The sequence below is a fragment of the Photinus pyralis genome, unplaced genomic scaffold (genome assembly GCF_008802855.1).
Source record: "Photinus pyralis isolate 1611_PpyrPB1 unplaced genomic scaffold, Ppyr1.3 Ppyr1.4_LG1, whole genome shotgun sequence".
NCBI classification, from domain to species: Eukaryota; Metazoa; Arthropoda; class Insecta; order Coleoptera; family Lampyridae; genus Photinus; species Photinus pyralis.
In genome coordinates this window covers 10,003,455-10,014,858 of record NW_022170249.1, presented here as the reverse complement: position 1 = coordinate 10,014,858, position 11,404 = coordinate 10,003,455, and positions in this window count along the sequence as shown.

The window sequence follows — 11,404 nt, the reverse complement described above, 5'->3', positions numbered from 1 at the left end:
CAGTGAGTTCCAGTTGAGTGCAATCTTTATCTGGAATTAAATAAAACTAATCGATTCTATTTCGCGCGTGTAAAAACAAACAATTATTTGACGAAGACAATCCTGTATACATTGACTTTTATTATTTTTGAATTTGATTGCTAAGATTCACTTATTTAGGGTTATTGTTTTAGTATTTTAAGATAGGTTTAGGTAGTGGCATTGTTTAAATACTTGAACAATGTTAGTGGCCGAGGTAGTGGCCGTGGGGAACGAATTTAAATTTTGACTGATTACAGTGTTGTATTTGATTTAATAACGTGTAATAAATGTGTTTAAAGTTTTAAACGATATCTGGTAATCTTCACAACAATTACTGATTTTCTAATAATGGACAAGTAAATTCTTATATATTCTATTAATTAATTTGAGTTATAGTATATTCGCTGTAGCTTTGCGGGTTTGTAATTAGGAATTCCCACAGTATGGTTCAAATCTCATCTTCAATGGTTAATATAGCCTTGTTTACTTGTGAATTGCTCGGGGCGTTCAAAAATGCCCAAGATATACATAAGTTAGGAAAGGCAAGAACGTGTCTTCAAAAATTAAGCGCTAACGACATACCGGCAAAGCTACAGCGAATATACTATATTAACTTTCCAAATTGTGGTCATAAATATGTAATGATAATAGTAAGATTAGCAGTAAAGGAAAAATGATTGAATTCTGTCCTAACCTTACACCACTATATTTACCTGAGTTAGCTGGAAGTGAAAAAGTATAATTAAGGTAAGTTCTGAAATACTTAACCAACGACACCAATCGCCAAGAAAAGAAACGGATAATAATAATATAATAATAATAATATTTTATTATCCAAACAAGTAAATATACTCAATAACAGGACAATATTCCAAAAAATTACAAAATCAAAAGTTCATGCGAGTATTGTTGATGAATGGCTCCATATTAAATTAGTGTGTGGTCTAAATGGTTGTCGAAAATATTACACTAGTGTTGTTTATTGACGTCACTTTACCATATCCTATCATCCTATCATTCGTCACATAAATTGTACAGATTTCAAAATAATTTTCAAAATAATATTCAGATAAAACATTCTTCACTACATTTTCCATGATTCGTTAGCCATCCCGACGTATCGCCTGATGATGGACGAGAAAAAAGTCCGAAATCGATAGCGACTAACATTTTTCAATAAACAAAATTAGTGTAATATTTTCGACAACCATTCATGCGAGTAGTTAAGTAATTCAGATAAAAAAACACTTCAAGATATTAATAAAGAAAATAAATTATAACTCTAATGATTGTAACAACCGATCCAAACCTTTATGAAAAGCGCGGATAAGTCATTAATAATGAGCAGATTAAATGTACTGGAGAACTCTGAAGCACATTGGTCTTACATCTTGGGAGGCAAAATGGTGCTGGGCATCTTGAGGACAAACGTGGGACGCGGACGCAGAATCCAATTTTCCCGAGCACAGGCAATCAATTTTATTATTTAAGAGATTATACATAAATGATAGGCAGAGATGTTTTTTCTAGTTTTAAGGGACATCAGCTCAAACCGTTCACACATTATCTGCTAAGAAAACCGATTGGGTGGATAGACTCCATCTTTCCTATAGCCGCCGCTGGATGTATTCAATTGCTTCATCGTATTTTACATACAGGGGGAACCAAATCAACGCCCCATACTCTAATTTGCTCCTAACCAAGGATGTATACGTATCGGTAAAAGCGGAGCTCGATCGAATAATAAATCCCAATGTCTGAGTTGGGCGTTTTACTATGGCGTTTATGTGATAGGAAAATGTTAGGGCACCGTCAAAGTTCACCCCTAAGTCCTTGATTATTTTCACCTTTTCCAATACAGTGCCAGCTAGAGTGTAGTCGTAGTGCAGTTGATTACGTTTACGAGAAAAGGTCATAGTCCTGCATTTCGAAACATTCAAATTTAGTTTGTTAGATCGGCACCAATTCTGTTATAGGGAGTTCAAATCATGTTGAAGTTTAATGCAATCGGCTATGCAGGTGTTCTGAGAAAAAAATTTGAGATCGTCGGCGAACAACAGCTTATGCGACGATATACGACGGGGCAAGTCATTAATAAATATTAAAAATAGTAGAGGACCAAAATTGAATCCTTGGGGCACACCTGAGTTTGCAGTAAATACAGATCTATAAGATAAGAAGAATATACACAGTGAACCGTCGGTACTTGTAACCATCCGTTACAAAATGTCACCAAAGAGTGCGGCTGTAGCGTGAGGACCGTTACAGTACACTCCCTTCGAAAAATAAATTGTTTTTCTAAAAGTGTTGTCTATACTGTCACGCAGAGTGCATAAAGTCAATATCTCAGACATACGCAACAAGTTAAAACGTCCAAACGTGAAACGCACATGTGCGGACGATAGCGTATTTTTCATAGCATGCCTACCAGGAAAGAATGCCAATCACAGAACACCTGATGTCTGTCTACAATCGTATGGTTTACTATGAAAAACATACGATTGTAGATGTAGACCGGCATCAAGCGGTCTGTGACCGGCATTCTCTCTTCTGTTGGCGAGTAGGTATGTAAGAGTATCTACTCGTATCTTTCGCTTTAATCCCAACCAAAACGAGAGTATGACAAGAGGAACACAAAAGTCTATCTCTATTCGTGAATGAAACGATCTTTCCAAGAGCCCTCTGCATGAATTCTTTCACCGTATCCGTTATGTTGGTTGCATCAAGATCGTCTACATATCCCTCTTCTGGTCGTGCAAACCACTCGTAGCCAGGGGGTGACCATGGTATGACCGCGTCTCTAGGATAATTTTATTTTTTTTGTCTTGGCAACGATAAATAAAGCTCAAAAGATAGCAATGACACATCGAAAGCTGTCAATTTTTTTTCATTTTTAGCCTTTGAAAAAAAGAACACAAAAAGTTAATCTACGGAGGGTACTCAGTAGTCAATGCTTTTTTCTTCAGCCCCACCTGTTTTGCACCTCTTATTATACTTTATTTTGGCACGGGCCTGGCACCAATTACCTTTTCCGTCCTTTGCCATGTTTTCGCTAAAGTCTTAGAGGTACCAAGTCCCTGAAACAGAAATCAGTCATTACATAAGTTCGTCGATCTATACAAATGCAAGTCCTCGGGTTCAAAGGCTGCCCGTATTATAATTAAAACAAAAACCTTCCACTTGACCTAGACCTCTTACGCGTCCCCTGTAAGCTCGCCGCCTTAATGTGCTGTAAGTTGTTCTGTGAGAAGGTTACCTCATCCATCATTGTTTTGATATACTAGGTTCCTCTCTCTCCTAGTGATGACAACGGTTCCGACTCCTCATCGGGGCCAAGACCAGTCGCACATCTTTAGGATTTGGTTCAAGACCCGCTTGGCACGGGGTTTTACCCTCGAGCCGGCGCTTCCTGGCCATCGCCTTCTGTCTGCCAATCATATTCTTCCTCTTCCGAGGAGCCTTCTCCGTTAACAGATTCCTTTTGAGAGCTGGGCTTGTTGATCCCCCCTAACGAGGAGCCCAGAAAGGTTGTGTTTGGTTTGAATTCGTTCAGCCCCCCAGCTGGACTAACAACCCCTTCCCGAAGGAAAGGAGCCACCGCTCGGTGGTCGTTCGCTATCCGAGGAGAACCGTCATCGACACTGTACCCAGTGCCACGCAGCCCTAGGTCCTAGGCCTGTTACTGACGTAATTATAAAGGAATAACGATTAGAGATAAGGGGTAGTTTGATAATTTTTGTTATTTAGTAAACTTTTTGCATGCTCATCGCTCGGAAATCGGCCCTACCTGCAGTGTTACCATATCTCAGCACGGCTTGTAAATATAGATGGTTGTGGGGTAGATAGTGAAACAAGTGATTGTGCATTCTAATGACATCTGTCATTCTTATTTCAACTGTAAGATATAAAATGACGTCCCCAACACATGACAATTCTGTTTCTATACCAACGATCGCGACGGCAGAACCTAAGCTTGCTATTTTTGACGTCTCTAAAGTAAATTCAGAATTGCCAGAAGCTTTACAATGGTTTATATGGCTTCTGCTATAAAATAAAGTTTTGTATTATACTCGACGATAAATGGAAACTACCCATTTCGTGAAAGTTAATTCACTCAATGGTTAAAATATCCCTTTATCGTCTTGTATAATATAACTATTAATGTTTAAAATAAGTTAGAAGAAACGCTATACTGATTGTGGTGTGTTGATTTGGTTTGTATAATGCAGAGCTGTATGCAACAGCTTTAGTAATTCTTTCATGTTCCTCGAGCAATTCGGCTTAAACTGTTATCTGTTCAGTAGCATGGTTCTTTCATTTCTGTCTTAGACAATAAAAGGTTATGCCAATAAAGATATGACAGATAAAGTTTCATTTGTAGGATATTGTAAGGCGGTCAATGGCGTTACCCACGTAATGATTAAAAAATTTATATCGCATCCGTTCTCGTTAGTCTACAAAGGTACATAAATTATAATCCCGTTTCTACTCAAAATGACTTTCTTTTGTGTAGCCCAGATTATTTAAATATAAATATAACATAGGTGCCTGTCTTTCCAATCAGTACCATTTATTTGAACGCAGTTTCTCATTGGCATAGATTCCGCTGTTATTTGGTTTATTTACGCCAGCGACATCGAACGAATAACACATGCGACACCTTACCTCAGTGATGATAACTACTGCACTTCTCTATTAATAAAATTCACGCTCTCTGTTCCGTGGTAGGTGTAGGTAGTTGTAGAATCTCGAAAAGTTATCTATAATGTCCAAGCCAATAAATTCCTCATGGGTTTATACATTGAATAAATATATTTTATAGTGGTTGCGATATATTTATTGTGGTATTTACTCGCTTCGAACAACGACCGGTGGTTTCTGAAAATCCTAGGTCTTTTATCTCACATTACAACTTTTGTAGACATCATCAATATCGCTCAACTTAGTTAGAATATACTGCAGATGTCGCAACAATTTACACCGCACAAGGAAAAGTACGGAAACGCCATAATAACAGATTTGGGCCATCTATATACCGTACCAACTACCAATACCAATAACTACAAAACCTACTTCATTTTATCCTTGAAATTTGGTATGTACTAGCACAGATTTAAACACTCACTAGGCCTCTCTGTTGGTTTTCAGTTACGTAGACTATCGGACCAAAAAGTTACAGCCTAAAAACGAACTCGAGGATCGTTCGGTTTTCAGTTGTTTCGGATTTTTGTATTATAAACTGCATGCGGTAAATCATATAATTTAAAAACTGTTTATTTTTTTCGATACTGTAGTCATGTAGTGTACTTAATCATGTGCGTACGCAGTGAGGGTGAAGGGGGGCAGCTGCCCCTCCCCCTGGCCTGGCCACAAGTTACGTTTTGTTTGTTAAAAAAAGATCTGTAAGAATTGTCTACCATTATATTATATTTATAAATACAATGCTATTACCTACTAAAAATAAAAATGTGTGTTTCATTATAGGTAGTTATTTATATGACAAGAGCGCGAAGTTCAATTTCGCGCATTGAGACTGAAGGTATTTTGACGAGGCGAAGCCGAGTTAAAATATCAGTCAAAGGCGCGAAATAACTTCGCGCTAGCGTTATATACAATATTTTTTCTACAACTGAACCGATTGTTAATTAAATTGCTGTTTAAGTTCAACTTTGTCCCGTGCGCGAAATACTTTTTTTCACTGTCGACGATTTCGCGCACGTTGTCAAGAGCAACCTTACTTATTAATTAACCGATTAAAAATCTAGTACTTCGCGTTTCGAAATCCGTCAGAAAATGACAGGTTTTTTTGACAGTTGTAGAAAAAATATTTTTTTGTTTTAGCGCTACCATAGTATACGCAAATCGTATATGATTTGGTATAAGAATACGAAATATTCCTTATTCAAGGGCGCTAACGCTAACAACGAAGTGAAAACACATAAACAAAATATCGCAATTTGACAACAATTAATAAGTTTTTTAAACCATTAAGCTATTTACAGAGAAGTTGTCTTGTCATTTATTTATTTATTTATTATCCCTTTCTTATTATTATTATTAGTCATCGCCCGTGATGGTATTACACGCATGTTACGACGCTTATTACTCAGAAAGTTCATGTTTGGGACACGAGCGAGCTTACGAGCGAATGGAGCAAGTGATACCGTATGAATAAGGGTTATTTGTGTTTTACATATGGCGTTGTACGGTTATTATTTCCAATGCCTCCGATGGTTGCAAGTATTGCGAAATCGGTGAATTTTTTATTTAGATCAGTGGGTAGCACCAGCCCCAATATAGTGTGTGGGGTAATACAAATTTTAGGTTGCTTTTTGAAAATAAAATTTCGATGCCGTTGCGGCGCTCCAAAATGTTTTGCAAAAATCCTGCCCGATACTTTTCGTTTCCGTGTGCCTAATATACATATACAAAATTTGAACTAAATTCGTCGAGGCGTTACCTCGGAAAATATCAACTTACGTACGTACATACAGACGGAAAAAATTTTATTCCTTGAAAGTTGCTTAAAATGTAAAACGTCGACATTTGATGACATTTTCTGATTTTCGTTTTTAATTTTTTCATAGTAAACTAATCATTGTAGACATTTCTAATTAACACATTATTCAGACACTTTTTCATGGAGATTTTGAATATGGCATCCCGTTTTCAATAACTTTTAAGATGACTGAGAAACACGCGGCAACTTTAATTTTTCTTATGGGCGCCGTTTTGGATTTTGACATTTTGAGATTACGTCTTTATTTCTCTTTACAACGATATATCACACATGGTATGGTTCAGTAACACATTTTTCCTAAAATTACAGTTTTCATCTTCTGCGAAGAGTGCTTTGGAAAAACAAAACGTTCTTTTGTTGTGAACAACAGGTTGACTTATTTCAAGTAGTGTAATTTACGTTTGTGCTAGAATTATTACGAAAATATTATTTATTCTTAAGTATTTTATTCTAATTTGAATTATAATTTTCTTGCAAAACGAAGGTTCAATCCTATTCAGATGAAAATCTCAACACAACTAGTTCCCTGCCGACGCTCCAACCAGACAGATGGATCAAACTGTCAAACTTTTGTTCACGATATAGAACGTTTTGTTTTTCCAAAGCACTGCCCGAAAAATTAAAAAGTGTCTGAATAATCCCAGTTTGTTTTACGTAATGCGTACTATGCACTATTTCATAGCGTGATGTCTTATGCTGTTCTGGTGGGGGGCAATTCTTCACATGCTAAAGACATTTTCAAATTACAACGTCGTGCTATTAAGCTCAATTTACATTATACTTTTTTCGTCTAGAAACTTTGACTAGAACTTGTACTAGATGAACTTGTTAAAATTTTGACAATGTAAATCAGAAAATTCCGTCCAAGTTTCTAATCTAGAAACTAGATCTGAAACTAGGTCCAGACCCATTTTCCATCCAACTTTCATACTTGTGACTTGCGCACTAGCACCAAATTAGAACAAATTCCGTGCTACCAACAACTTTATTTTTATACTCTTGAACTTAACCTCAAATATAAGTCTCTTGAATTAGGTACATGTACATAGCAAAAATGAGTTTCTTTTGCTTGTTATTCATGTTTGTTTCCTAGCAATTTAAATTAACCTCAAAATGTACAATATTGTGATTTTTTTTCCGAAATTGGCAGCACTGCCATTGAAACACAAAAGTCAATGCATCAAAAAGCGGTAAATTTAAATTTCTAGTATAGTGTCGAATCTAGCACAAGTTCTAGTCAAAGTTTCTAGACGAAAAAAGTATAATGTAAATTGAGCTTTAGAGTAATCACTAATTTAGGATATCGTGAAGACTGTCGCCAATGTGCCGTTCCGTAGACTTACCAAGTCTCAGGACGGAACAGAAATTATTGGCTTAAAATGTTTCAATCACCTGCCAAATGATGTAAAAGAGTTAGCATTTCCGAGTTTTAAACTGAAGGTTAAGAAATTCCTTAAGGAAAAGGCTTTCTACTCTGTTGAGGAATTCCTTAAGATTACTATACCTACCTTAATTTAATTAGTAATTAGATGTAGTTATCTTCAATGTATTGATGTTTGTTGTTTTTGACTAGTGCAAGTATTATTTTGTTTTGCAAAGCACGTAATATATTATTATTATTATTATTATGGTCGGTGTTTCTTGTGAGAACTCAGGTCTAGCCTGGTTAACTAATCGCACGGATTAAAATCAAGTAACGATTAGTGTCTGTGTCTGTGTCTGGTGAAGTTATTTAGGGTCCTTAAAAAAAAATAAAATAAAAAAATAAAAAAATAAATAAAAATCACACACGTACATTGGACATCTAGGGATAATGTAATTCGTACTTACCAACATACCTATTGATGGGCACAATAGCCAACGCTATCAGGAAAGAGGAAAACAAAAAAAAAAAAAAATCATTATAATAATTCCTGTAATTTTATTAAATGGAGTTTATTGTGTAAGTGTTTCTTTGGCTTTGCGTTTGGGTTGAATACGAGTGGGTTGTGATAACGTGGTGTGCTTCTGTGAAGAAGGAGTTTTGTGTTTTTTAATTGTATTTATGGTGTTTCTTTGTTCCTGAGGTCGTATTTGTGAGGTTGCTTGGGTTTTTGGTGGAGATATTGCAGTATTTTGTGAGCCTGTGGTGCTGTTAAGGTTTTTGCGTTTCGGTTGTATACGAGTGGGTTGTTTCTGAGAAGAAGGAGTATTGTGTTTTTTAACTGTGCTAGGGCGTGTAACTTTATTGGATGGACCTGTCTTTGTAGTACATGTTGCGTTACTTGTGTTTATGGTGTTTCTTTGTTCTTGAGGTTGTATTTGTGAGGTTGCTTGGGTTATTGATGGAGATATTACAGTATTTTGTGAGCTAGTAGTGCTGTATAGGTTTCTGCGTTTGGGTTGAATACGAGTGGGTTGTGATAACGTGGTGTGCTTCGGTGAAGAAGGAGTTATGTGTTTTTTATTTGTGCTAGGACGTGTAACTTTATTGGGTGGACCTGTCTTTGTAGTGCAAGTTGCGTTACTTGTATTTGTTGTGTTTCTTTGTTCTTGAGGTTGTATTTGTGTGGTTGCTTGGGTTTTTGGTGGAGATATTACAGTATGTTGTGAGCGTGTAGTTCTGTTAAGGTTTTCGCGTTTCGGTTGAATACGAGTGGGTTGTGATAACGTGGTGTGTTTATGTGAAGAAGGAGTTTTGTGTTTTTTAACTGTGCTAGGACGTGTAACTTTATTGAGTGGACCTGTCTTAGTAGTGCAAGTTGCGTTACTTGTATTTATGGTGTTTATTTGTTCTAGAGGTTGTGTTTGTGTTGTTGCTCGCATTATTGGTGGAGACATTACGGTATTTTGTGAGCCTCTAGTGCTGTTAAGGTTGCTGCGTTTGCGTTGAGTACGAGGGGGTTGTGATAACGTGGTGTGTTTCTGAGAGGAAAGAGTATTGTGTTTTTTAGCTGTGCTAGGCCGTGTAACTTTATTGGGTGAGGGCGTCTTTGTAGTGCATGTTGCGTTATTTGTATTTATTGCGTTTGTTTGTTCAGGAAGTTGTGTTTGTGTGGTTGGTTGAGTTAAGGGTGGAGATATTACAGTATGTTGTGTGTCATGTTGCGAGTCTAAAGTGCTGTTTAGGCTTTTGCGTTTGGGTTGAATACTAATGGGTTGTGATAATGTGGTTTGCTTCAGAGGTGAATCTCTGAATGTAGTATACGTTGTATCATTTGTTGTACTTGTTTGTTCGGTAAGTTGTATTTGTGTGTTTGTTTGGGTTAGAGGTGGAGATATTACAGTATGTTGTGTACCGTGTTGTGAGGGAGTGCTGTTGTTTACATGTATACGTTGTGGATCACTTCTGTATGTAGTATCTTGTGTTATGTTTAGAAATTTACGAACAATATGGCATGTGTTGATAATGACTGCTTTTTGTAAATGTTTGTATGTGTTTTTGTCCAAACCTAATAGTTGTAAATTGTGGTGTATTGTCTTTGTTTGGTATAACTCCGGTAGCACTAAGAATAATGGGAACTATAACAGTAGATTTCATTCTCCATTGCGTCTTAAGCTCGATAGCTATATCGGTGTATTTGCGGTGTTTTTCTGCATGTGTTTTAGTTAATTTGTTAGTGTTGGGTATGGCAATGTCTATAATACAAATGGATTTTTGCGTTTTATCTATAAGTGTAATATCTGGTCTATTATTGTGGATAGTTTTGTCTGTGAGTAGTGTCCTGTCCCAATATAATTTGTGTGTGTTGTTTTCAAGTATAATCTGTGGCGTGTATTTGTAGTATGGTGTCTTATCTGTTATGAGATTGTGTTTAAGTGCTAATTTTTGATGTATGATTTTAGCTACCTGATCGTGTCGATGTTTGTATTCAGTTTGTGCAATTATTATTATTATTATTATTGTCGGTGTTTCTTGTGAGAACTCAGGTCTAGCCTGGTTAACTAATCTAATTATTACTATACTATATATACTAATTATTATTATTATTATTATTATTATTATTATTATTATTATTATTATTAATAATAATAATAATATTCCTTCTGCTGTAGAATGAAATTTTCGCCGCCTTGTATCAGTTGCATCATACGAGCAATCTTAACTTTTCCTTCTACCTTCGATGTATTTTTCTGCCGTCGATGAGCTTTTCCATGTCCCATGACGCTTTAACATCGAAACCCAGGCAAAAAAATCTCAATTCAAAAACCTACTGCATCCAAACAGTATGCCAACATGACGTTTTTCTCTACTTGTTTCGCCCCATGTTCGTTCCTCCATTGGCAAAACACTTAGTACTCTTTTTCATACCTTGCGGCCTACTTCTTAGGAACCAACTTTTCGGTTGCTTCATGAGATTTCGACAGAATTGTATCGGGAACAGTGGAACATCCCACAACTTTTATAGCGTCCATTTTTCAGTGAAAAAAATTCAATGTCAACAAACTACAAACTATAGCAACGGTCGTTGCCACAGAAACAAGGTAATGCGATTTTTACAATATAATGAAATTTTGTAATCTTTGAAATGAAATAATGATACAAAACAGACTTACAGTATGAAATAAAATACGTTACGATATACGTCCGGTAGTACTTGTAACAGTACTCGTTTAAGACATTCTTGACTCGGCTCCTGACGTCGCCTCGTCCATAATGTCTAACTCGTACTGTTACAAGTAACCTACCGGACTTATAACGTAAATAACTATAACAATCTTACACCCTTTATGCCTAATGTAGCGTTTACCGAAAAAAAATGTAGGTTTTTAACTTTGACATTTTGCTTCTCGGTGTTTTTGTACTAAAACCTACCATATTTTTTTAAGGTTGTACATAGAACAAGAAACTTTTTTGTATAATGCAGTTGTAGCGTGCGTAGG